The following is a 26743-nucleotide window of genomic DNA, read 5'->3' as shown; positions in this document are numbered from 1 at the left end:
CATGTCGGAGGCAGCCTGTATTTTTGTTTGCTACATCTGGCAACCCTGTTGGGTGGAACTCTCAGTGCTGTTAGAGAAGGCAGATCATTTAGGCTCTCCAGGTTTCAGTATTCCCACCTATAAAATGGGGGTGGTAACAATACCAGCTGTCTCCTAAAGTAATTATGACGATGAAATAATTGTAGAAAGGATTTAGTACAGAGCCTTGCCTGCAGCAAGCACGCAGGAAATGTCAGCTGTTACTATTCACCATTATCCTCAGGTGAGTAACTTGTGGGGTTAAAGAAAAGCATTACACAGAGAGTGTTTTTTTTAAAAGGATTTTATGATTCAGCCTTTTAAATTTTAAACTAGGAAATATTTCTCCTCTTTCAAAAGGTCCTTTTAGCTGCCCTCTCCCATTTCTTTAATAGTAGATTATAAAGAATGGATTGGTTGATTGCATCTAAAAGCTCCTCTTCCAGCAACTCGCAGCCCACACAGGGTTGGATTTGGCTGATCTCTGTGTGGTGTGTCTGGGTTTAAAATTTCTGAGGGGCTTGTAAAGACAGGTCCCTGGGAGTAGGGCTGGGTCCTGCCTCTAAGAAATAGGCATAGCTCTTCTCAACCTGCTGCTTGCTTTGAATAAAAACAGAATGAGGGCCAGGAGTGGTGGCCTGTAATCTGAAATCTCAGCATTTTGGGAGGCTGAGGCAGAAGGATAGCTTAAGACCAGAAGTTCAAGATCTGCCTGGGCAGCATAATGAAACTCTCTCTCTACAAATTAAAAATTAACCAGGCATGGTGGGGGGCACCTGGAGTCCCAGATACTTGGGAGGCTGAGGTGGGAGGCTCACTTGAGCCCAGGAGTTTGAGATCAGCCAGGGAAGCATAAGGAGACTCTATCTCTACAAAAATAAACAGTCAAGCTAGACATGGCAATGCATGCTTGTAGTCCCAGCTACTCAGGAGGCTGAGGCAGGAGGATCACTTGAGCCCAGGAGTTAAAGGTTACACTGAGCTATAGTCATGCAGATTGTAGCTGCACACCAGCCTAGGTGACAGAGTGAGACCCTATATCTTAAAAAGCCAGAACCAACAGCAACAAAAACAAACAGAATGAGGGAGAAGGAGAATGCTTTTTAATATAGAATCAATTCCTGAACGTTTCTTTATAAAGTTGACCACATCAGTATTTTTCAGCCCATAGGTTGAGACCTGTAAGTGGGTCATAAAAATCAATTTGAAGGGTCGTAACTAGTATTCTTGTTTTTAGAAAGGAAATAGAATACAACACAATGGAATTGAAAATATCAGGATGCAGGCCAGGCACAGTGACTCATACTTGTAATCACAGCATTTTGGGAAGCCAAGGTGGGTGGATCAACTGAGGCCAGGATTTCGAGACCAGCCTGGCCAAAATGACAAAATCCTATCTCTACCAAAAATACAAAAAAAAATTAGCCGGGTGTGGTAGGGTGTGCCTGCAATCCCAGCTACTCAGGTGGCTGAGGCAGGAAAATCGCTTGAATCCAGGAGGTGGAGGTTGTAGTGAACTGAGATGGCACCACTGCACTCCAGCCTGGGTGACAGAGCAAGACTCCATCTGAAAAAAAAAATATATATATATATATAAAATCAGGATATATTGCAGTGCATAGTAAAGGTAAGTGTTTTTTGAAACTTTTGATACATATGACATGTATGATAAATATGTAACGTACACTATTTACATGTGTAATGGGTCGTGAAATATGGTCAAAAGAACGTGGAAGTCACAAAAGTAGGTAATAGCTAAGGCCCCCTGCAACTTTGCAATATGGTGTTAATAAGACAGTGGTTTTTAAGCAAGGGCACTTTGGCTTCTCAAAGGAGATTTGGCAATGTCTGGAGACATTTTTGATTGTCACAACTTTGTGGAGAAGTTGTGTACTACTGGCATCTAATGCGTAGAGGCCAGGGATGCTGCTAAATGTCCTACATCATATAGGACAGTCCCACACAACAGGGAATTATCCAGCCCCGAATGTCAATAGTGTGTAAGTTGAGAAACCCTGTTCTAAGAGTATGTGTGGGTAGAATCACTTAGTAGTAGCCTTCTTACTACTAGCTAGGATTTATTGAGCACTTACTGTATGCAGGCTTGCTTCTGCGTGCTTTACATTAATGAGCTCTTTTAAAACTTACAACAGGTGGGAGATAAACATGTTTTTTCCCCCTTTTCATATAAGGAAACTGAGGCATAGGATGATCAAAGGTTGTCCAAATTCACAAAGTTAGCAGAATCGGGATTCTAATCCAGGAATTCTGGCTTTAGTTCCCTGAATCAGCATTTTGTACTTCCATAGCACCTCGATCTCCAAAGCCTTTTTTGTCTTCTTGTAGCAAAACACATGTAACGTAAAATTTACTCTTTCAACCATTAAAAAATGTACAATTCAATGGCGTTGAGTATATTCACAATGTCATCAACCCCATTGATCACCATCAATTTCAAAATTTTTTGCCACCCCAAACAGAAGCTCTGAACCAATTAAGCAGTCATTCCACACATTCTTTTCTTTTCTGAGTCAAGAGTCTCACTCTGTCGCCCAGGCTGCAATGCAGGGGTGTGATCTTGGCTCACTGCAACCTGGGATTACAGGTACCTGCCACCACACCCAGCTAATTTTTATATTTTTAGTAGAGGCGGGGTTTTCATCTTGGGCAGGCTGGTCTTGGACTCCTGACCTTGTGATCCACCTGTCTCAGCCTCCCAAAGTGCTGGGATTACAGGCGTGAGCTACCATGCTGGCCATTCCATACATTCTTTCCTCTCCTCAGCCCCTGGTAACTTCCCGTCTTTTCTCTGTCTCTATGAATTCTCTGATTCTAGGTATTTGATATGAATGAAATCATGTGATCTGTGGTCTTTTGTATCTGGCTTCTTGCACTTAGCATAATGTTTTCAAGGGTTCTGCAAGCCATAGCCTGTGTCATAATTTCGTTCTTTTTTATGGCTGATTCATATTCCATTGTATGGACAGATCACTTTTTGTTTATCTATGTGTCTGTTGATGGACACATAGTTTTTACATTTTAGCTCTTGTGAATAATGCTGAGATGAGCCCAAAGCTTTTCTATACCGAGCGTGGAGAAGGGTTGTATCACTGAGAACAGGGAAGAAATCCAGGTTGTTTTGGTGACAGACACTGTTCTCAGACATCTCACATATATTATCTCATTGATCTTCACATTAACCTCACGGAGTTCCCCCATTTCTACAGATACGCAGAACAGAGAGGGTGAGTCACTCGCACAGGGTCACACAGTGAATCAGTGCATATCACTCTTTGTCACAAAGAAGAGAAGTGTGTGTATATTATGCAGCAGAATTCTGAGCAGTGGCTGCCTTCTAGAACAGGAGTTGAACTTCTCATTTGCACAGAAATCTAAGTAGGCAAAATTCCCTCAACACTCATATTGCTCTATTTCTAGGTGTTATATTTAGACAAACGTGAAGAAGCCTCAATTGGGAATAAAGATAGTTTTCCTTGTGGAAGAAAAAAAAATGACTTTCTATCTCTGAGATTCAGTGCCATGACTGTCACTCATTCTTGATTTGATGAGGCTTCCTTCACAGTCAATTTATTCCCTCTGCCTGCATTGATGCAGAACCTACTATGTGCAAGGCACTGCTCCAGACAGGCAAGATGGCAGTGAACAGCACAGATCAGGTCCCTGTGCACATGGAGTTTATGTTCTAGTTGGGGGAGACAGGTAATAAACAAGTGAACAAACACAAATTGTCCAGACAGATGAGAGGGGGAAGAGTTGAACCTTGCTCTTGAAACATATCTGCTGGCTCTAACAGTGTCCACAAGAAGATACTGAACCCCAATGCTGGAGGGTAAACTCAGCTCCTCACCCTCAACTCACTGTGTTCCCAGAAATGACCACGTGTTTATCATGAAGAACTGAGCATCATATCTTCCCCTCATCCTTGGGGTCCCTATTAGGGAGAGAGAGCTGAAAGATAGACTCATTCATCTGGCTTTTTCCACTCACCTTTTTTTTTCTCTGGAGTGGAGTCTGTTTTGGAAAACACCTTCAGGGTTCAAGGTGCTCTCCTATATCAGAAATCAGCAGAATTTTTCAGTAATGAACCAGATAGTACCTAGTTCAGTCTTTGTGGATCATGCAGAGTCTATAGCACCTTCTCAACTCTGCTGTTCTAACTTGAAAGCAGCCAGAGATGATCTGTAAATGAATGAATGTGGTTGTGTTTCAATTAAACTTTATGAATCCTGAAATGAAATTTCATATAGTTTTTACATGTCAGAAAATATTCTTAACAATTTTATCCAGCCATTTAAAAATGTAAGAAAACATTCTCGGCTAGCAGGAGGCGGGCTGGACTTGACCCATGGGTCATAGATCATGGACTGTACCTGTATCATCCCTCATCAACGGTCCTCTGGCATCTGAATCTTACCTTTTTTTTTTTTCTACTCCAGCCAAGTGACTGCATCCTAAGGCAGATTATTCTGCTTTCAGAAAGGTGCTGTTTTTAGAATGCATCAATCATGTATTGAGTCAAAATATGCCTTTTTGTATCATTCATCCAACAAACATTTTTTAAAAAGAAATTTAAACATTTCAGCTTTATAGGATGGAAATTTGGGAATATACGCAAAGTTAGAGAGAATGGTATAATGACCCCCAGGTGCCCATCAGCCAGTAGTGACAATTATCAGCACACAGCAAATCTTGTCTCATTTCCTCCCATCACCCTGCATAGATTCTTTGAAAGGAAATCTCAGGCATCCTATCACTCTATCAGCTAATACTTCCACATACATCTCTGAGGGATAAGGACTAAAACATTTTAAGGTGACCTGATTTTAAAATGAACAGTAATTCCTTAAAATCATTAATATTCAGACAGTGTCTAGATTTCCATGACTTATGTTTTTTTATTGTTGATTTCTTTCAATCCAGATCAAAATAAGATCTGGGCATTGCATTTAGTTAGTAAGTCTCCCAAGTCTTCTTTTAAAATAATAGGTTTATTGAAGTATAATTGGCCACACAATATTTAAAGTGTACAATTTGATAAGCTTTGCTCTATGTTTATAACCATGAAACCATCAACACAATCAAGATAACATTTCTATCACCCCAAAAGTTTCTCTGTAGCCCTCTGTAATTCCTCCTTCCCCCATCTCCCCCCTTACCCCACCCACCCCCAGCTGCATGCCACCAGTCATTTGCTTTCTGTCATTATAGATTAGTTTATATTTTCTAGAATTTTATATAAATGGAATATTATAGTATGTACTGATCATTATATGACCTTCTTTTATACTTATAATTAGTTTGAGATTCATTCATGTTGTTGGGTATAAGATAGCTTACTCCTTTTCACTGTTGAGTAACATTCTGTTGGATGGATATACCACAATGTATCTGTTCATCTGTTGGTGAATATCTGGATTATTCCCAGTATTTTTTTTTTTTTTTTTGCTATTATAAGTAGGGCTGTTAGAAGAATGAAAAAAGCCAGAGACTGGAAGAAAAATTTGCAAATCATAGATCCAACAAAAGAGTGATATCCAGAGTGTACAAAGAACCCTCAAAATTTGATGAGAAGAAAATATAAACACTCTAATTAAAAATGGGCAAAAGATTTAAACAGCTACTCCACTAAAGAAGACATACAAATGGGAAATAAGCACAGGAATATATACTTAGCATCTTTACTTTGGGAAAATGCAAAATAAAACCAGAAATAAGATACCACTATTAAAATGGCTACAATATAAAAAGCTGGGTTGGTTGGGCACAGTGGCTTATGCCTCTAATCCCAGCACTTTGGGAGGCTGAGCTGGGAGGATCAATTAAGCCCAGGAATTTGAGATGAACCTGGGCAACATAGTGATCATCTCTACAAAAAACAAACAAAATTAGCCCAGCATGGTGGTGCCTGCCTGTAGTCCCAACTACTTGGGAGGATGAAGTGGGAAGATCACTTGAGCTTGGGAGGTCGAGGCTGCAGCAAATAGAGATTGTGCCGCTGCACTTTAGCCTGGGTAACAGAGAGACCTCGTCTCAAAACAACTAGAAATTCCATTTGACCCAGCAATCCCATTACTGGGTATATGCCCAAAGGATTATAAATCGTTCTACTATAAAGACACATGCACGGGGATGTTTATTGTGGCTCTGTGCACAATAACAAAGACTTAGAACCAACCCAAATGCCCATCAGTGATAGACTGGATTAAGAAAATGTGGCACATTTATACATCATGGAATACTATGCAGCCATAACATAGGATGAGTTCATGTCCTTTGCAGGGACATGAATGAAGCTGGAAAACATCATTCTTAGCAAACTGACACAAGAACAGTAAACCAAATCCCACGTGTTCTCACTCGTAAGTGGGAGTTGAACAATGAGAACACATGGACACAGGGAGGGGAACATCACACACCAGGGCCTGTCAGGGGGGTGGTGGTTAGGGAAGGGATAGCTTTAGGAGAAATACCTAATGTAGATGACAGGTTGACGGGTGCAGCAAATCACTTTGGCACATGTATACCCATGTAACCTGCATATTCTGCACATGTAACCCAAAACTTAAAGTCTTAAAAAAAGAAAACAAAAAAAGACTGACCATACCAGGTATTGGAAAGAAAAGGAGCAGCAGGACCTCTCATATACTGCTGGTGGGAATGTAAAATGGTACAGCTACTTTGGAGAACAGTTTGGCAGTTTCTCAAAGAGTTAAATAAGCACTGGTGGGCAGAATAATGCCTCACCTCCCAAAGGTGTGCACTTGCTAATCCCTGCAACCTGTGAATATATTACATAGAAAAAGGGATGCTGCAGTTGTGATTAAGTAAAAGATTCTTAGATGGAAAGATTATGTGAATTATCTGTGTGGTCCAATGTAATTATAAATATTCTGTCTTTCTTTTTTTTTTTTTGAGACTGAGTCTTGCTCTGTAGCCAAGCTGGAGTGCAATGGCGCAATCTCGGTTCACTGCAACCTCCGCCTTTTAGGTTCAAGCAATTCCCCTGCCTCAGCCTCCTGAGTAGCTGGGACTACAGGTGTGTGGCACCATGCCCAGCTACTTTTTTGTATTTTAGTAGACACAGGGTTTCACCATGTTGGCCAGGATAGTCTCGATCTACTGAACTTGTGATCTGCCTGCCTCAGCCTCCCAAAGTACCGGGATTGCAGGCGTGAGCGACTGTGCCCAGCTATAAATATCCTTATAAGAGGAAGGCAGGAGGGCCAGAGAAAGAAATGTGAAGATGCTACGTTGTTGACTTTGAAGAGGAAAAGGGGCCATGAGTCCAGGAATGCAGGTGGCTTCCAGAAGTTGGAAAAGACAAGAGAATGAGTCTTCCCTAGAGCTTTCAAAAGGAATGCAGGTCTGCCTATGCCTTGATTGCAGCCCAGTGAAATGAATTCCAAATTTCTGACCTTTAAAACTGTAGCATAGTAAATTTCTGTTGTTTTAAGCCATTACATTTGTGGTAATTTGTCACAGCAGCAATACCAAACTAATACATATACCTACCTAGAATCCTGCCAACTCATTTCTGATTACTTATCCAGGAGAAATGAAGACTTACGTACATTAGCACATAGATGTTCCTAAGTCTCTTTTAATCTGTAAGAGGTCCCTCTTTCTCTTGGACTTCTGCCATTTATAACAAACATCTTTTGAGTGCCTATTATATCTCTGAGCCTACTGTTTAGAGAGATACAGTAAATAATACTATGTTTCTTTCTTGGTTTTTTTTTTTTGAGACGGAGTTTCGCTCTTGTTACCCAGGCTGGAGTGCAATGGTGCGATCTCGGCTCACCGCAACCTCCGCCTCCCAGGTTCAGGCAATTCTCCTGCCTCAGCCTCCTGAGTAGCTGGGATTACAGGCACGTGCCACCATGCCCAGCTAATTTTTTGTATTTTTAGTAGAGATGGGGTTTCACCATGTTGACCAGGATGGTCTCGATCTCTTGACCTCATGATCCACCCGCCTTGGCCTCTGAAAGTGCTGGGATTACAGGCATGAGCCACCGTCTTTCTTGTTTTTTGAGATGTGGTCTTGCTCTGTTGCCCAGGTTGGGGTGCAGTGGTGAAATCTTGGCTCACTACAGCCTTGACCTCACAGGCTCAAGCTGTCCTCCTGCCTCAGCCTCCTGAGTAGCTGGGACTATAGTCACATACCATCACACCTGGCTAATTTTTGTATTTTTTGTAGAGACGGGGTCTCACTATGTTGCCCAGGCTGCCCTTGAATGCCTAGGCTCAAGTGGTCTGCTTGCCTCAGCCTCCCAAAGTGCTGGGATCATAGGCGTGAGTCATTGCACTTGTCCTATTTATCTTTCTTTATGGCATATTTGATAGGTGGCTCACACGCCCTGAGATTCCCTCCGTGGCGTCTAGTTTAAACAATCTGTTCTTCCACACAGTCTGTGTGGAAATTCCTCTTAAGGGACTGTGATATTGGGAACTGCAATGTGATGTGAGCATCTGTTTCTCATCTTCCCAGGATCCTTCAACATCTTTGGACAAAGTCATCCCAGTTTTATTGGGGACACTATCTTCCTTCAGTTTCCAGATCATATGACTTTGTTGTGTCTGTGACTGACCTCACTCCATGGCAACAGGGCAGTCACATGTCCCTTGGCTGGCCAATCAGAGAGCACCATTGCTCTGGCCCCAAGGGACTGGTTCAGTGATGGGTACTTGGCTCAAGCTGGATCGCTGTAGAAATCCCTGGGCTGTCAATCACTCCTCAACAGGTTGCTGGGTGAGCACAACATCAGAGTAGAGGGAATTAGGTGATCCTCAAAGATGTTCACTTATGCTGGAAAGATATTGGCAGCAAAGTCTTTTAAAGGGACATCTATCTATCTAGTGTTGTGAGAGACGCAGTGTTTATCACTTGGGTTCCTTTTTGGAGACTCTTGGAAAAAGCCTGGCAAAGCCAGTGTTTTTGCTCAGCTGTTTGAGTGGTGCATGGAGACACAAGGCCTCAGTGTGTCAGGTGGCTGGGTTACTGGCAAGGGATTGGGGTTGGCTTTCAGCCTGTTGCATATGCCCTGCTTAGCTTTCTAAGCTTGAACCTGATTCTTTCTTACCCATCCACCTGCCACTCCCACTCTTTCCTCGCTTAAATAGAGCTCGCCTCTCCGCTTTACCAAATCCACAACACCCTGCAAATCCCTGAGCAGCCTTGTTTTCTTCACTGAGATTTCTCTGGCTTCTTAGGTCTTCTAACCAGATTGCCCCTAAAATAATAATAATAAAAATAAAATCGATTACAGAAAATAAAGAAATCATGGCAAATACTTATTTCTTACTGTTTCCTGTTTCTACCCTGGTCTTTCTAACCATGCTTTAGGGAATGCGCATCAGATGTGCCTCTTGTTTATATAGAGTCCAGCAGTGACTTGGTAAATGTCTGCTGTGTGCTGAGACTCAAAATGGACAAGGTCCCTGCCTTCATGAAGGTTGCAATATTGTGGGTGGGAAAATGTAATAAACAAGTAAATAAATACTATGTTATTTAAGGATGAAAAAAAGAACAAGATCAGATAGTGGGCAACGGAAAGACGGGAAACCCTAATAAGGTGGCCAAAGGAGGCTTCTCTGAAAAGATGGCATTCGAGCAGACACTTGACTGGATGGACTGGCTTCTCTCCCTCTTTTTGATGTTAGCTTGGTGACTTGTAATAAAAACAATGGATAGTAGAATTTTTTTTTTTTGAGGCGGAGTTTCACTGTTGATACCCAGACTGGAGTGCAATGGCACGATCTTCGTTCACCGCAACCTCCGCCTTCTGGGTTCAAGCAATTCTCCTGCCTCAGCCTCCTGAGTAGCTGGGACTACAGGCGCGCACCACCATGCCCAGCTAATTTTTGTATTTTTAGTAGAGACGGGGTTTCACCTTGTTGACCAGGATGGTCTCGATCTCTTGCCCTTGTGATCCACCCACCTCGGCCTCCCAAAGTGCTGGGATTATAGGCGTGAGCCATCACGTCCGGCCAGATAGAATTTTTAACTTCCTTGCTTTCTGTGCTTTTTTTTTGCCAAATTTCTTCCAAATTGCCTGAAATGATCCAACAGACCACAGTGGGTAGGAGGGCCCCTTAAGAATTCCTACCTCCTGATATTCATGCTCTGTGGAATCCCTACCCCTTCAGTATGGGCTGGATTTATTGGCTTACTTGCAAATGAAATATGGCAGAAGGGAGGCTGAGTGTGGTGGTTCATGCCTGTAATCCCAGCACTTTGGGAGGCCGAGGCATGTGGATCACCTGAGGTCAGGAGTTTGAGACTAGCTTGGCCAACGTAGTGGACCTGACCCCCCCACCACTAAAAATACAAAAATTAGTTGAGCATGGTGGTGGGAGCCTGTAATCCCACCTACTCAGGAGGATGAGGCAAGGAGACTCGCTTGAACCTAGAGGCGGAGGTTGCATTGAGTTAAGATCATGCAATTACACTCCAGCCTGGGTGACAAGCATGAAACTCCATTTCAAAAAAAGAAAAGAAAGAAATATGGCAGAAGGAATGAGCTGCCACTTCTCCGTTTAGATCATAAAATGACTGTGGCTTCTACCTTAGCTGTTCCCTTTCTTGCTTTCTCTTAGATCACTCACTCCAGATTCCACGTCATGAGGCAGGTCTGTGAAGAGACCCACATGGCGGGAACAGAGGCCTGTGGCCTGCCCAAATCCACCTGAGTGCCTTTGAAAGCGAGTCCTCTCAAGTTGTGTCCTCAAGCACAATTTCGGCCCTGACAACTACAACTGCCTAAGTGACCTTGGGCCAGATACATCCAGCCAAGCTGCCCCCAAGGTTTTGGACCAACACAAACAGTGAGACAATAAACGTTCCTATTTTACACCATTACATTTTGGGGTAATTTGCTACACAGCAATAGGTAACGACTACACAGTCAAACTGGAATGCTCATCTATGGGTCCGTATGAATTTGCCTCTCTACTGAGTGGGGCAGACGGCCATGGTGTCCATAAAAATGCTCTTCCTTACATAAAATAGGCATCCCAAGGCCTTTTCATACTGGGTCATAAATGTACATTTAGTGGATCTTTTCTATTACTAAGATGTAAGGTCCACAAGGAAACTTCTTTTGTTTTTTTTTTTTTTGAGATGGAGTTTCACTCTTGTTGCCCAAGCTGGAGTACAATGGTGTAATCTCCGCTCACTGAAACCTCCGCCTCCCGGGTTCAAGCCATTCTCCTGCCTCAATCTCCTGAGTAGTTGGGATTACAGGCATGTGCCACCATGCCTGGCTAATTTTGTATTTTTAATAGAGACAGGATTTCTCTGTGTTTGTCAGGCTAGTCTCAAACTCCCGACCTCAGGTGGTCCATCCGCCTTGGCCTCCCAAAGTGCTGGGATTACAGGGGTGAGCCACTGTGCCCCACCTGAAACTTTCATACATGTAATAATTCACATACTTTAAGCCCATGTCTAGCATGTAGTTAAGCATTATACATTCACCAACTTCCTTTATCTTTCTAACCCTTTAAAACCCTATGATAAAAGTGTGATTATAATCGTCATTTCGTAGATGTGAAACTGACACAGAGAAGAATTAAGTTGTTCAAAGTGATGTCATGTGTAAATGGAGGAGGCAGGATTTGAACCCAGGCAGCTTGGCTTCAGTGTTCTTAATAAATATTGTGTTGGAGTAAATGAGGGAGTCAAACTGCTGGATGACTCCTGATTATTACCTTAGGGGATGGGTACCTCTGTGTCCTTCATTTCTTCCCTGGTGTTTCTATGACCCCTTGCATGGTATTTGTTCTCGACATCTTGCAGTCTAAAATATATTCCGAAAGCATCCTGTTCCTTTTTTCGTCTCGCTGTTTTCTTTGCTAAGCCCTTCACAGGAGGCTGGGCCTTTCTCTCTGTGTTGGGATCTTTTATATTTTAAGATATTCTCTTCGCTAAGCATGTTGACATATGAGTTTTGAGCAAAGCCTTTGAGAAGCAAAATGTTGAACAATTATCAGTTGAAGACATCATGTCACAATGAACTTCTCTTTAAACAAATCAAAAAGTCCCATAGCAAAACCCTTTTATCTGAGGATCTCCAGGGGCCCCTCTGACACTGGATTGTCACACTGAGACGTTTCAAACACAGACTGTCATCATTTAGTCTGGTTGCTGGGGCCCCAGACTTCCTTAGAATAGATAATGCGGCTTCATTACAGTTCTGTGAGAATGTGCCTGGAAAAGGATCATTGCATTTCTTTTAAAAAGGGTTGGCATTTTTTTCCCCCTTCCAGCCACTTAATTGGGGTTGTGACGTAAAAAGAGAAGTGTAGAACAAAACTTCCAATAAAAGAAATTTGGACTCACTCTCCATAATGTCATCCAGGCTTGGTTTGGCCTTGATGAATTCAGCACTTTAAAGGGTATGTCAACACAATAAATTTTATGCCCTCAATAAAACTTGTGAGTGAGCTCAGTGAGAAATTCCAAGGTCTAGAAAGGCAATTAATGTTTGAAATATATATTGAGTTGTTTACTGCGACATTTTATGTGGCCGCAGAGCTGTCCCCGATGTCACAGGGGAAGAATTTCCCTAGGAAATGCAAGGTTTGCTTTTCAAATAACATTGACATGTCAGATTCCTCCCCAAATACAGAGGAATGTAAGAAATGACTACCACTGAAAATCCAGTGAGATTCTCTGATCACCTTGATGCTATATCCTTGTTTTCCAGTCCAGCTGTCAGTCATCTCCAGAGTATCTGTTGTCAACATCTCAGCACCTTAATTTTATTGGACTATTTGTATCACTGCTCTTTGTAGTTCTGTATGCGTGGCGGTGTCTTATTAATGGATTTGACTTGAGTTCAAGCCCCAGCCCTGCTGGTTAGTGAATGTGTGACATTCTACCAGTTGTATTACCTCTCTGGGCTTTATTTTCTGTTGTGAGAATTATAGTCATGCACAGCATAACGTTTCAGTCAACGATGGTCCACATATACAGTGGTGGTCCCATAAGATTATAATGGAGCTGAAAAAGCCAGGTATGGTGGCCGAGCCTGTAATCCCAGCAGTTTGGGAGACCAAGGTGAGCAGATTGCTTGAGGTTTGGAGTTCAAGACCAGCCTGACTAACGTAGCGAAACCCCGTCTCTACTAAAAATACAAAAATTAGTCAGGCATGGTGGCACGTGCTTGTTGTTCCAGCTACTTGGGTGGCTGAGGTGTGAGAATTGCTTGAATCTGGGAAGGAGAGGTTGTAGTGAGCCAAGATTGCACCACTGCCCTCCAGCCTGGGCAACAGAGCTGAGACTCCATCTCAAAAAGGCAAAAAAATGGGACCGAAAAGTTTCTATCATGTAGTGACATCATACATAGCCATGGTAGTGTCAGACATTACTCACATGTTCGTGGTGATGCTAGTGTAAACCAACCTACTTTGCTGCCAGTTGGATAAAAGTGTAGCACACACCATTGTGTACAGTACAGAGTACTTGATGATATTAAATGACAATGTTACTGGTTTATGTATTTGCCATCCTATACTTTTCTGGTTATTTAGAGTATACTCTTACGTACTAAAAAAAATAAACAGCCTCAGGTAGGTGCACGTGTGAAACGGTTTTGGTTTACAGTTACAGGAATCACAAACAAAAGGGTTCTGGTTTACAGTTTTAGGACTCACATGTGAAAAGGTTTCTGCATTTTTTGTGAAAAGGTTTTTATTGCATTTTAGGTTTTGGGTACATGTGCAGCACATGCAAGATAGTTGCATAAGTACACACATGGCAGTGTGTTTTGCTGCCTTCCACCCCTTCACCCACATTTGGCATTTCTCCCCAGGCTATCCCTCCCCAGCTCCCCACCACGCTGTCCCTCCCCTATTCCCCCCAATAGACCCCAGTGTGTAGTACTCCCTTCCCTGTGTCCATGTGTTCTCATTTTTCATCTTGTTTTAAGTAAAAATACTGCCTTCTGGAGAGTTTCCCCAAGACTAAGCCTGCCACCTACAGGAAGGTGAAACAGGAGGCACCAGTCGGTCAGCCTTTTCTTCTCTTGAAATGCAGTGTGATAGTCAAAGGGGAAGCTGATGTGAGATGCCTGGGTCTCAGCATACTCCTACGTATTAAAAACAATAAATAAACAGCCTCAGGTAGATGCTGCAGGAAGAAGGTATTGTTGTCATAGGAGATGGCAGCCCTCCATGTCATGGAGATGACAACATGCCTTTTATTGTCCCTGAAGACCTTCCAGCAGGACGAGATGCGGAGGTGGAAGACAGTGATAGTGACGATCCAGCCTCAGGGTAGGCCTGGGCTGATGTTATTCTTTGTGCCTTCATTTTTAACACGAAAGTTTAAAAAGCGAAAAAAAAAACATTTTAAAATAGAAAAAATATATAGAATAAGGAGATAAAATCTTTTTATATAACTGTACAATGTGTTTGTGTTTTAAGCTAGGTGTTATTAAGAGTCCAAAAGTTAAAAAAATTAAGTTTATAAAGTAAAAAAGTTACAGTAAGCTAAGATTAATTTGTTATTGTGGAAATATTTTTTTTCTTTTGAGACAAGTTCTCGCTCTGTTGCCCAGGCTGGAGCGCAATGGTGTGGTTGTAGCTCACTGCAACCTCTGCATCCCAGGCTCAAACAATCCTCCTGCCTCAGCCTTGCAAGTAACTGGGATTACAGGCATGCACTAGCATGCCTGGCTAATTTTTGTATTTTTTTGTAGAGATGGGGATGTCCTCATGTAGGCCAGGCTGGTCTTGAACTCCTGGACTCAAGAAATACACCCACCTCAGCCTCCCAGAGTGCTGGGATTATAGGCGTGAGTCACCATGCATGGCTAGAAATAACTTCAAAAAAATAAATGTAGTATTACCCGAGTGTACAGTGTTTATAAAGTCTACAGTAATGTACAGTCATGTCATAGGCCTTCACAGCCACTCACGGACTCACCCAGAGCAACTTCCCATCCTGCAGGCTCCATTCATGGTAAGTACCCTGTTGGCTGTGCCTTTTTAATCTTTTATACTGTATTTTTTTTTTGAGATGGAGTTTCGCTCTTGTTACCCAGGCTGGAGTACAATGGCACAATCTCGGCTCACTGCAACCTCTGCCTCCTGGGTTCAAGCAATTCTCCTGCCTCAGCCTCCCAAGTAGCTGGGACTACAGGTGCGCACCACCATGCCCAGCTAATTTTTGTATTTTTAGTAGAGACGGGGTTTCACCATGTTGATCAGGATGGTCTCGATCACTTGCCCTTGTGATCCACCCGCCTTGGCCTCCCAAAGTGCTGGGATTATAGGCATGAGCCACTGCGCCCGGCCTATACTGTATTTTTACTGTAGCTTTTCTATGTTTAGATAGACAAGTGCTTATCACGGTGTTACGAGTGCCTTCAGTATTTGGTACAGTAATATGCTGTCCAGGTTTGCAGCCCAGGAGCAGTGACCTATTCTATAGAGCTTAGGTGTGTAGGAGGCTGTACCGTCTAGGCTTGTGTGCATATACTTTATGATGTTTACACATTGACAAAACTGCATAATGATGCATTTTCCAGAATGTATTCTTGTCATTAAGCTATGCATGACTATAAATACAACAACAGGTTACCAAATAGTCTGTTAATTATAATTTAAGAAGTCACTATTATTTCATTGCATAGTGTTAACAAGCTCTTTTTGAGGAGGGTGCTAATGTGCAGATTGAGAGCAGATCAAAAAGTGTCAGTTAATATGTGTTAGTCAGTTATTGCTGCATCAGTGCTGCGTGACAACCTCAGAATTTTCATTGGTTTACAACAATATTTATTAATTAAATGTTATGTTTGTCATATAAATTTACCTACTTGTTTATTTTTGTTCATAGGTCTGTGGGTTAGTCAAGACAGCTCAGCTTCAGGCTGCAAACTGGGTTTAGGTCTACTCTGTGTGTCCTACCTGGGGCATGCTCTTTCATGGGCAATGACAGTGGTGTGAGAACAGCAATCAGAAACATGGCTGCACATGGTAGCTCACACCTGTAATCCCAGCACTTTGGGAGGCTGAGGAGGGTGAATCACCTGAGGTCAAGAGTTCAAGACTGGCCTGGCCAACATGGTGAAACCCCATCTCTACTAAAAATACAAAAATGAGCCAGGCAAAGTGCTGCCTACTTGGGAGGCTGAGGTAGGAAAATTGCTTGAATCCGGGAGGTGGAGGTTGCAGTGAGCCAACATCACACCACTGCACTCCAGCCTGGGTGGCAGGGTGAGACTCCATCTCAAAAAATGAAAAGGAAAGAAAGAAAAAGAAACACCAGATGCTGCTTACGTTGTAAACTGTAAGCCCACATTTTGACGCATTTTCCTTCATTCCACTGACCAAAGCCAATCACATTGTCAAAACGAACACTAATGGGGCAGAGAAGTATAATCCATTTAGGGTAAGAGACAAGGGAGACTTGGTGAAAAATAATGTCACCTACCATGCCAAGTAAGAAGAGGTAAAGAATCTGAGACCACTTATATACACAAAAGGTACATAAGAAACATGTAGTTTTCTGTCTTTCATATTCATAGCTCAAATCATTTGAATAGACCTTATTTTCTACAATCCAAGTAAAGATAGAGTTGTTTATTTTCCTTCTATTTGGCAAAATCATAGATTTTTGCTTTCATTAGTGAATCATTTTTCCTTTCAGAAAGTCATGTGCTTTTTATTCAAGGTCTCCAGAAACTCTTTGGCTAATGGTGAATTGTCTATGTATTGACTCATCTTTAAATGTCAATGACTAGTCAAGATAATTAAAGAGTTTAGTATTGGTTGCAAAGAAAAGAGAATGCTTGTACACCGTTAGTGGGAGTGTAAATTAGTTCAAGCATTGTGGAAAGCAATGTGGTAATCCTCAAAGAGCTGAAAGCAGAACTACTATTTGACCCAGAAATGCCACTACTCGATATATACCCAAAGTAATAGAAATGGTTTCATCATAAAGATGCATACACATATCTGTTCACTGCAGCACTAGTCACAATAGCAAAGACATGGAGTCAACCTAAATGCCCATCAGTGGTAGACTGGATAAAGAAAATGTGGTACATGTAGACCATGGAATACTATACAGTCACAAAAAAGAATGAGATCATGTCCTTTGCAGCGACATGGATGGAGCTGGAGGCCATTATCCTTAGCAAGTGATAAAGGAACAGAAAACTAAATACCACATGTTCTCACTTATAAATGAGAGCTAAATGATGAGAACACGTGGACACACAGAGGGGAACAACAAAGACTGGGTCTGCTTAAGGGTGAAGGATCAGGGGAGGGAGAGGACCAGGAAAAATATCATGTATCAGGCTTAGTACCTGTGACCAAATAATCTGTACAATAATCCCCTGTGACATGAGTTTTCCTAATAACAAATCTGTACACAGACCCTCAAATTTAAAAAAAAGTTTTTAAAAAAAGAGTTAAGTGGTTACTCATCTATTCAAATCAAGTGACATTGTGGTGTGCATGAGACTGGGAATCAGGAAGAAATCCAAGTTTCTAGTCTCAGCTCTGTCACTGAATGTGGACAAGACAGTGATGTTCTGGGGATAATCTATAAGGAAAAAGGTGGAGGAGGCCGCAGGGCAAATCATTTAGTGATGCTAACTCTTTTCGGTAGTCTCTCAATGCAGAAGTCATTGTCTAAATAAACATTCTTTTCCAAATGCAGTCTAGCTATTTTGCCTAAAAGTTGGCAGATGTGACTTGCCCCAAGGGTAAAGAACATCTTAAGAAAGATATTTTAAATGTGGTGTTTAAAAAATCTATAACAATTATGCAGGGGTTTTTAAAGTTCATATAACAATTCTACTGCTTTTTGCTCATTCAATATTTCTGTTTTTCTTATTGTTGATCCAGTAATTTCAATTCTAAGGAAATAATTAGAGATGAGGAAAGAGGTTTATGTACGAAAATGTTCATTTGTGGCACTTAAAAAACTTATAGTAAAAAATTGGACAGAACTTAAATGTCTAATAATAAGGGACTGATTGAGTAAATTATTGTAAATCTATTTAATGGACTATAATGCAGATGTTAAAATCATGTTTTATACCATTTTAATGACTTTGCAATGTTCTCATGGTATAATATTAGATGAAATATGTAAAATAAGAAAAGCATAATATTTTATGACCATCAATTCTTTAAAAATGCAATAATAGGCCAGGCACGGTGGCTTACGCCTGTAATCCCAGCAGTTTGGGAGTCTGAGGTGGGCTGATCACAAGGTCAGGAGATCAAGATCATCCTGGCTAGCACAGTGAAACCCTTTCTCTACTAAAAATACAAAAAATTAGTCAGGGGTGGTGATGTGCACCTATAGTCCCAGCTACTCCGGAGGCTGAGGCAGAAGAATCGCTTGAACCCAGGAGGTGGTGGTTGCAGTGAGCCGAGATCTCACCACTGCACTCCAGCCTGGGTGACAGAGTGAGACTCTGTCTCAAAAAAAAAAAAGCAACAATAAGATTGTAACAAAATTCAGAGAAATAGGAATGATGATTATCTGATATTTGATTATCTCAGGATTGTGACATTTTAAGTACTTTGCATGTCCTTTACATTTTTTTGCGTTTTCTATTTTTGACAACAAACATTATTACATTTTGATTTTGTTTCTTTTTCTTTTGGGAGACAGAGTCTTGCTCTGTCGCCCAGGCTAGAGTGCAGTGGTGTGATCTCGGCTCACTGCAACCTCCACCTCTCGGTTTGAGCGATTCTCCTGCGTCAGTGCCCCAAGTAGCTGGGATTACAGGCATGTGCCAACACGCCTGGCTAATTTTTGTATTCTTTGTTAGAGACAGGGTTTTGGCATGTTGGCCAGGATGGTCTCAAACTCCTGGCCATGATCCAACTGCCTCAGCCTCCCAAAGTGCTGGGATTACAGGTGTGAACCACTGCACCCTGCCTATTTTTTATTTTTATTAAAATAATACCATGTACATACACACGTAGACATGCCCTACAGTTTTTATATTCTGGGTTCAGGATTCAGAGTGTCAGAGAAGCAGAAATTCCAGGCAGCTGAGTGTAGGTAAGCTCTGATCTGGGGAGAGGCTCTGGGGACAGAGGTGTGCCCCTTACTAGGTATGGGCTCATCCTGTGTGGATCGCTCCCAGAGGGAGGTCAGAAGCCTTTGGCAGACTTCTGATCCAGACAGACAGGCAGTAGTCCTTGAACCCAAGCACAGGCTCGCAACTTGGACTTGACTAAGGCATTACAATATCACTTTATATTGCTTGTTCTTTCCAGCAACCTCTCCTTGAATTCTAGTTGGAGGAAAAAACAAATGAACAAACAAACACAGACTTTCGACACAAGACGTTTTGCAGCCTTTAGTTCTGCTCACACTTTGCCACCAGTGTCTGCAGGGGATAAGTCAGCTCTGCAGGACTGCTGAATGGCAAGAGTTGCATACACCCAGAAATCACCACTGCGATCTCCGTTTAGGCAGCAGTGCCCCAGAACCTGTTTGCTGGCCTTATTCTCCAAAAGACATATAGGAGAGACTTACACATAGGTTTGGGTCTGAGGTCACGTGTGGTTTTGATACTGAAAGTAATTCTGGTGGAAAGGAGACAGCTTCAAAATTCCTGATGCTCTTTATTGTCTTCCAACAGCCTAAACAGAACAGGCAGGAAATATAAAGTCTTCCTTTTAAAACAATGACCTTTTTTCAAATTAGTTTCCCTGGAAGTTTGAACAAGGAATCAACGGGTAAAGAAAATGATTTGGGATCACAGTTGTACAGCAGGCATTTTTTCGAAGTGTTTTATCATCTTGAAAGAGGAGGTACGCTTGGCTGGAGTTAGTGGCTGTCTGCCAGTGAGTATCTCAAGCTCAACAACTCACCAATTCCGTCTTTCTAGGGTTTGATCTACTGTAACACATGTGCACTGCCAAGGTCATTGCCACCCTTTAGGGGATGATGTGACAACATGGTGTTTAAGGCAAACTTGCAAATAGGTGACCAGCCAGTCCATGCAGGATTTCTTTTTTAAATGGAGTTTTGCTTTTGTTGCCCAGGCTGGAGTGCAATGGTGGGATCTTGGCTCACCGCAACTTCTGCCTCCTGGGTTCAAGTGATTCTCCTTCCTCAGCTTCTCAAGTAGCTGGGATTATTGGCATGCGCCACCACACATGACTATTTTTGTATTTTTAATAGACATAGGGTTTCTTTTTGTTGGTCAGGCTGGTCTCAAACTCCTGACCTCAAGTGATCCACCTGCCTCAGCCTCCTAAGGTGCTGGGATTACAGACATGAGCCGCAGCGCCCGGCCTGCCTCCCTGTTTTTAGGATAAACCCAGGTACTAGCATGCAATTCTTTTGTTTCCTCAATGTGAAGCTCAGTTGTGACAAGTTATTCTATTGTTACCAGAAAGGTGTCCCGATCCAGATTCCCACAAAGGGTTCTTGGATCTCACACAAGAAGGAATTTGGGGCAAGTCCATGGAGTGAAATGAAAGCAACTTTATTAAGAAAGTAAAGAACAGGCCAGGTGCAGTGGTTCATGCCTGTAATTCTAGCATTTTGGGAGGCTGAGGTGGGTGGATCACTTGAGGTCAGGACTTTGAGACCAGCCTGGCCAACATGGTGAAACCCTGTCTCTACTAAAAATATATAAATTAGCCAGGTGTGGTGGTGGATGCCTGAAATACCAGCTACTCGGGCGGCTGTGGCAGGAGAATTGCTTGAACCCAGGAGGCAGAATTTGCAGTGAGCTGAGATCACACCACTGCACTCCAGCCTGGGTGACAAGAGTGAAACTAAGTCTCAAAACAAAAAAAAGAAAAAGAAAAAAGAAAGTCAAGAACCAGAAGAACGGCTATTGCACAGGTAGAAAAGTGACATGGGCTGCTCAACTGAGTATACGAGTGGTTGTTTCTTGATTACATGCGAAACAAGGGATGGATTATTCACGACTTTTCCGGGAAAGGGGCAGGGAATTCCTAGAACTGAGGGTTCCTCCCCTTTTTAGATGACATAGGGACACTTCCAGATGTTGCATGGCTTTTGTAAACTGCCGTGGTTTACAAAAGATACTCCCTGGCGGGGGAGTGTCTTTAAGCATGCGAATGCTTTCCAATTAGCGTGTAATGAGCAGTGAGGATACCCGAGATCACTTTCATTGCCATCTTGGATTTGGTCATAAAGACTCTGCTGATAAAACAAGATGCAATAAAGAAGCCCGCCAAAACCCACCAAATCCAAGATGGCAACGAAAGTGATCTCCTGTCTCATCCTGTGACTAAGAGTGACTAACCTCCTGAGAATGTAGCCCAGTAGGTCCTAGCCTTGTTTTACCCGGCCCCTATTCAAGATGGAGCCGCTTAGTTTCAAACACACCTGAGAAGATCACACATTTTAGCTGGGTCCCTGTTGTGCACTAAATTCCTTAGAAGGTCATCAGGGGTTCCTAAGATGGTCTCAGAAACTTACGAGCGAGAGAATAAACTAGAAGAGTTAAAAACTACTACTCTTGTGGCAGGAGAACAGGGTGTTCAGGTAATGGAGGTTCAGCAGGTGCAGCCAGTTCACATAAGGAAAAGAACAGCAGGTGCAGCCAGTTCACATAAGGAAAAGAACAGCAGGTGCAGCGTATAGGCCACATCCTTGCTTCCAGGACAACAAGCCAGTTCAGCTTCTGATTGGTCGCATGGACCAGCCCTTCAAAGGGTATAACCAATTGGAGGCCTCTAAAGGGCACATGGGGGTGTTGCCAAGTTCTTTTGGCTTTATAAAAGCTCTGGGGAGCACGGTAATAAGGCGGCTCTTGAGCTGGTGTTCGCTCGTGCTCTGTGAATTGTCTTCAATAACTCTGCCCATTAAGTGGCTTTTTGTTTGATTCCTTGCCCAATACGCCAAGAACCTGGACAGCTCACGATGTGGACCTTCTATCTGGTAACATATTTTGGTGCACTAGTCAGGAGGTAAGACCAAATTTTTGGACTTTTAAATATTTTTCTTCTCAGCTTGGGGCAAGGGACTCTCATTTCATGTGTGAATTCTTTATGCATGAGAACCTGGAATTTTGAGTTGTTTGTAGGGATGAATCCAGTAATAGTTTCACAGTACATTGCAAGGATCCTTGTTTCATGAGGGTTACAGGCCAAGGAAGCTTATTTCACTTGGAGGGATGCAAAAAGCTGAGAATTGCATCTGTTGACTAGGGGAGTCATAGACCATTCCATTGCCTTTGGAGGGAAAACATCCTCGGAGACGCCTGACCCCCTGGAGTCAGAGGCACCAGCAACAAATAGGCCCTCCTTTGGCCAGGTCTCTATGGAAAACAATGTTCAGACAAGTTTTTGCTAGTACCACCAAAGCCTTTACTGGCTGGGTTGAAACCCATCCTACCAGAACAGAGAAGGATATGGAGGTTATAAAGTTTCTCTTGAAGGAAATAATCTCCTGGCTTGGGTTACCCCAAAGCCTCCACCGCAAAGTCTCCAAAGTGACAACAGCCCATCTTTTGTCTCCCTAATAACTCAAGTGGTCGCTAAGCCTGTTGGAAAACAAGCTACTTTAGCCTCTGACTGACTGCGGGCCGGGTCTGCAATCCAGCCTCCGACAGGTGGCACACCAGTCCTTCGTGGGGTGTAGCCAATGGGAGGTCTCTGAAGGGACCAAGGGGTGTTGCTGGGTTCCTTTGGCTTCATAAAAAGCCTCATTAAGGAGTTTCTTGAGCCGCTGGCTCAAATCCTCTCCCACTCCGTGACTTCTCTTCAATAAATCTGTGCTTTCATTACTCTGTTCCATTGCTTTGTCTTCTGTTACTTTTTTTTATTGCCTGTGTTTTGTTCAATACGCAGAGAGCCTGGACAACTCTATCCGGTAACACTCTTCCTACTACCACCTCCGTTACTCTCACGATAACTACTGTTGCTGCTGTGTCTACTATTTTATCACTCTGCTGCCATGTTACTACTATGACTACTCTCGATATTGCTGCTGCTGTTATTACTAATATTGCTACCACTACTCCTGCTGTTACTACACTACTGTAATGGGTACTGCTCTTACTACTGAGGTGACTACTAGCAGCTGCCATTTTATTTTTAGTACATCCTGAGTGCATAACACTTCTTATGTGTGAAGTCACTTAATGCAAATGCCAGCCAGGCACGGTGGCTCACACCTGTAATCCCAGTATTCTGGGAGGCTGAGGTGGGCAGATGACCGGAGGTCGGGAGTTTGAGACCAGCCTGGCCAACATGGTGAAACCCCATCTCTACTGAAACTATAAAAATTAGCAGGGCGTGGTGGCAGGCACCTGTAGTCCCAGCTACTTGGGAGGCTGAGGCAGGAGAGTCAATTTCTTGAACCCAGGAGGCAGAGGTTGCAATGAGCTGAGATCTCGCCCCTGGTTGACAGAGGGAGATTCTGTCTCAAAAAAGCCAGCCAGTGTGAGGAATATTAACTCCATTGTTCAGATGAAGATCCCGAGGCTCAAGGAAAGATTATGGTAACTTGTTTAATATCACTCCGTGAGTGGCAGAACTGGGGTGTGAAGCCAGATTTCTCTGACTCTTTCTTATCTAGGATGCCCTACTGGGGGAGGGGTGGGAGAGAAAACCACAGCAGATTTATCTGCTGAATGGCTGTAATTCCCACGTGAGGAGACACAGTGTGAAATCCAACAAGGAGACCCTTGTTATAAGGATACAGGTACAGGGTGCTCTCCCCTTCTAAGCTTCCCCATTGGATCTCTTGCTTTTTCTCGCCCACATTCACACTTAGATATACACACAGCATATCGCTGATGGAACACACAATTTTACTTAGCTGACCTATTTTATTTTAAAAAGGAAATGAGCTAATGCCCTAGATTTCAGAGAAGACTGACACCTCCCCGTTTCTTTTTCCTCACTGCTCTTGTTCTAAACCCCAAACCCAAGTTGACAAGTTGTCTGCTTAATAGGCTAGGGTAAAGGAAACCTGGGGGCTTCTCTCTGCCTCTTCCCTCTCTCCTTCCCCATCCTAGCCTCAACATTTACACATTATCCATTTGCTGCCAAACAGAGCTCACAAAAGGGAGATCTGCTAATTATTTCATTTGATAAACACATGGATTGAGTGCCTAATAATAGCCGATACCTTTTGTGCTTTAACCATAAACTAGGCCTTTTGCACATATAATGCATTTCATTCTTAGAATGGACCTGGGAGTCGAGACCATTATCACACCTTTAGAGAGGCCAGACAATGAAATCTCAGGTTAAGCAACTTTCCCAAGGTCCCTCAACTTTAAGTAGCAGAATTAGGACTTCACTATGTTGTGCAAAATAATGATTTGGAAACAGTTCATGACCTGGGAGATAACATAATATACAGATCAATGAGACTCAACTCCTTGTGCCAAAGATGCTGCAAGCATGGCTATGGCTAAAGATGGGGAAACAAACAGACACGAGCTTGAACAAACAACAAGGGTGGACAAGCAGGTGGGGGTTGGAGTAGGGAAAAGGGCTGACTCTGGCTGCAGAAACTAACCAGCTTTGAGGCCCCAACTTGTATAGTGGGTTTCAGTGTTGAGGGGCCAGTGGGCTGAATCTGGCTGGGAGGCAGCAATGGGCAGGACAGAGGGCCCTGCAGACTGATAATATACAATCTGCTATTCACAATACCAAAAATGGGGAATCAACCCAGGTGCCCGTCTGGATAAAGAAAATGTGAGACATACACATCCTGGAATACTACGCAGCCCTAAAGAAGGATGAAATCATATTCTTTGCAGCAACACAGATACAGCTGGAGGCCATTCTCCTGAGGGAATGAACACAAACAGAAAACACGAAATACTGTGCGTTCTGACTTATGAATAGGAGCTAAATCTTGGGTACACGTGGAAATAAAAATGAGAACCATAGACACAGGTGACTCCAAAAGGAGGGAAAGAGTGGGGCAAGGGCTGCGAAACTTATTAGGTACTATGTTCGCTCTCTGGGTGATGGGATTAACAGAGACCCAAACCTCAGCCTTGCACCATCTACCCATGTAACAAACCTGTATGTGTACTCCCTGAATCTAAAAGCAAAATTAAAATAATAAAGTGCTATGGTTTGAAACGGGCCATTTCTTCAGTACGACAAAGTTCTGCCTGTGCCCCATGTGCGAAGGAGAAGTCAAGGGCAAGAGCTCTTTGTCTTAGCCCAGAAACCTGGGCGTATAAGCTCTGGGAGGAGACGGTCTTGAGTAAGAAGACCCTCATAAAGGTCCAATGAGTTAATTCAAATTACCTGGCCCGTGCTTGGTTTTGAGGTTTGAGTAAGTTAATTGGCCAGGTGCGGTGCCTCACACCTGCAATTGTAGCAATTTGGGAGGCTGAGGTGGGCGAATCACCTGAGCAGGAGTTGAAGACCAGCCAGGCTAACTTGGTGAAATTCTGTGTTTACTAAAAATATGAAAATTATCTGGGTGTGGTGGTGGGTACCTGTAATCCCAGCTACTCGGGAGGCTGAGGCAGGAGAATTGCTTGAACCTGGGAGGCGGAGGTTGCAGCGAGCTGAGATTGCACCATTGCACTCCAGCCTGGGTGACAGTGTGAATCCATCTCAAAAAACTTAAGTCAAGAGGGAAAGTTGCATCAGGGAGCAGAAACAGAATAACTGTATGTCCCATAATTTCCCCTACTTCAGGGATGGAAGGAATAGTACCTTCCTCTTCCTCTCTCCCTACAGCTTCTCTTCCCTTCTCTTACCCTCTCTACCTATTCCTTTCTTTACTGCTTTTGGAGGGAATGGAATGCTAGCTGGGCTCCTTTGAAACATTGTTTACCCGTAGGTTATGATGCTACTGTAACACCAGGGGTTTGGTCTGCGTCCTGCTGCTCACTACACAGAAAGCCCATCACTGAGACCACCAGTATTACTGAGGACGAAAGCTTTAATTTGGCACTGGGAGCTCAGTCTCAAACCCATCTCCCTGACCAGCTAAAACTAGGGGGCTTACATAGCAGGGAAGTAGTGTAGCAATGTATGAGAAAGCAGGTACCAGTGAGGAGCAAAGAAGCAGTCTCATGAATGAGGGGTCTCACATTTCGCTGTCTAAATGTGGTCATCTGGTGAGTTTCGGTTCTTTGGTACTTTCTTAAAAAGGCCTGAAAGTCATCTTCTGAGGAAGAAACTCAGATAAAACAAATGTAAGGGCAGGGTGTGGTGGCTCACACCTGTAATCTCAGCACTTTGGGAGGCTGAGGTGGACAGATCACCTGAGGTCAGGAGTTTGATACCAGCCTGGCCAACATGGCAAACCCTATCTGTACTAAAAATATAAAAATTACCTGGGCATAATTTTTATATTTTTAGAACAAATAGGGTGGCGCATGACTGTAGTCCCAGCTACTCAGCAGGCTGAGGCAGGAGAATCGCTTGAACCCAGGAGGTGGAGGTTACAGTGAGCTGAGATCGTGCTATTGCATTCCAGCCTGGGTGACAGAGTGAGACCCAGTCTCAGAAAACAAACAAAATGTAAATTTCAAGCTTTAAGAACAGAAGGATTAATTTCTGTGTTTATCCAAAAAAACGATGGGACTTTTGGGTCAGTTTCAGTGACACCGATATAAAGCTCAGACCGAACCCTTTCGCTCCCTACCCTCTCTGGTTTCTCTCCTCTACCATCTGGCCAGCTTTAAAACTAAGGTGGTTCTTGCAGCCTGGCCACGAAAAGCCTGCATGTAAAGATCATTGAGCGTGAGGGCATCTT

General features: G+C 43.0%; 1 long non-coding RNA gene across 3 annotated transcripts in view; it reads left to right on the top strand.

The window, feature by feature from the left end:
• The window catches only part of LOC144578592 (uncharacterized), a 366916-nt gene that overhangs the window by 198886 nt on the left and 141287 nt on the right, over positions 1-26743 (top strand). The window contains exon 4 of one of the 3 annotated variants that reach the window (XR_013524697.1): positions 10636-10863. The exons of the other annotated variants lie outside the window; for them this stretch is intronic. This is a non-coding gene — a long non-coding RNA (uncharacterized LOC144578592). The remainder of the gene's footprint in view (positions 1-10635; positions 10864-26743) is intronic. 3 annotated transcript variants of the gene reach the window in all.

This window comes from Callithrix jacchus, chromosome 12, assembly GCF_049354715.1.
Source record: "Callithrix jacchus isolate 240 chromosome 12, calJac240_pri, whole genome shotgun sequence".
NCBI classification, from domain to species: domain Eukaryota; kingdom Metazoa; phylum Chordata; class Mammalia; order Primates; family Cebidae; genus Callithrix; species Callithrix jacchus.
Note: the sequence above shows the minus strand (reverse complement) of the source record. Positions and strands in the feature narration are given on the sequence as shown.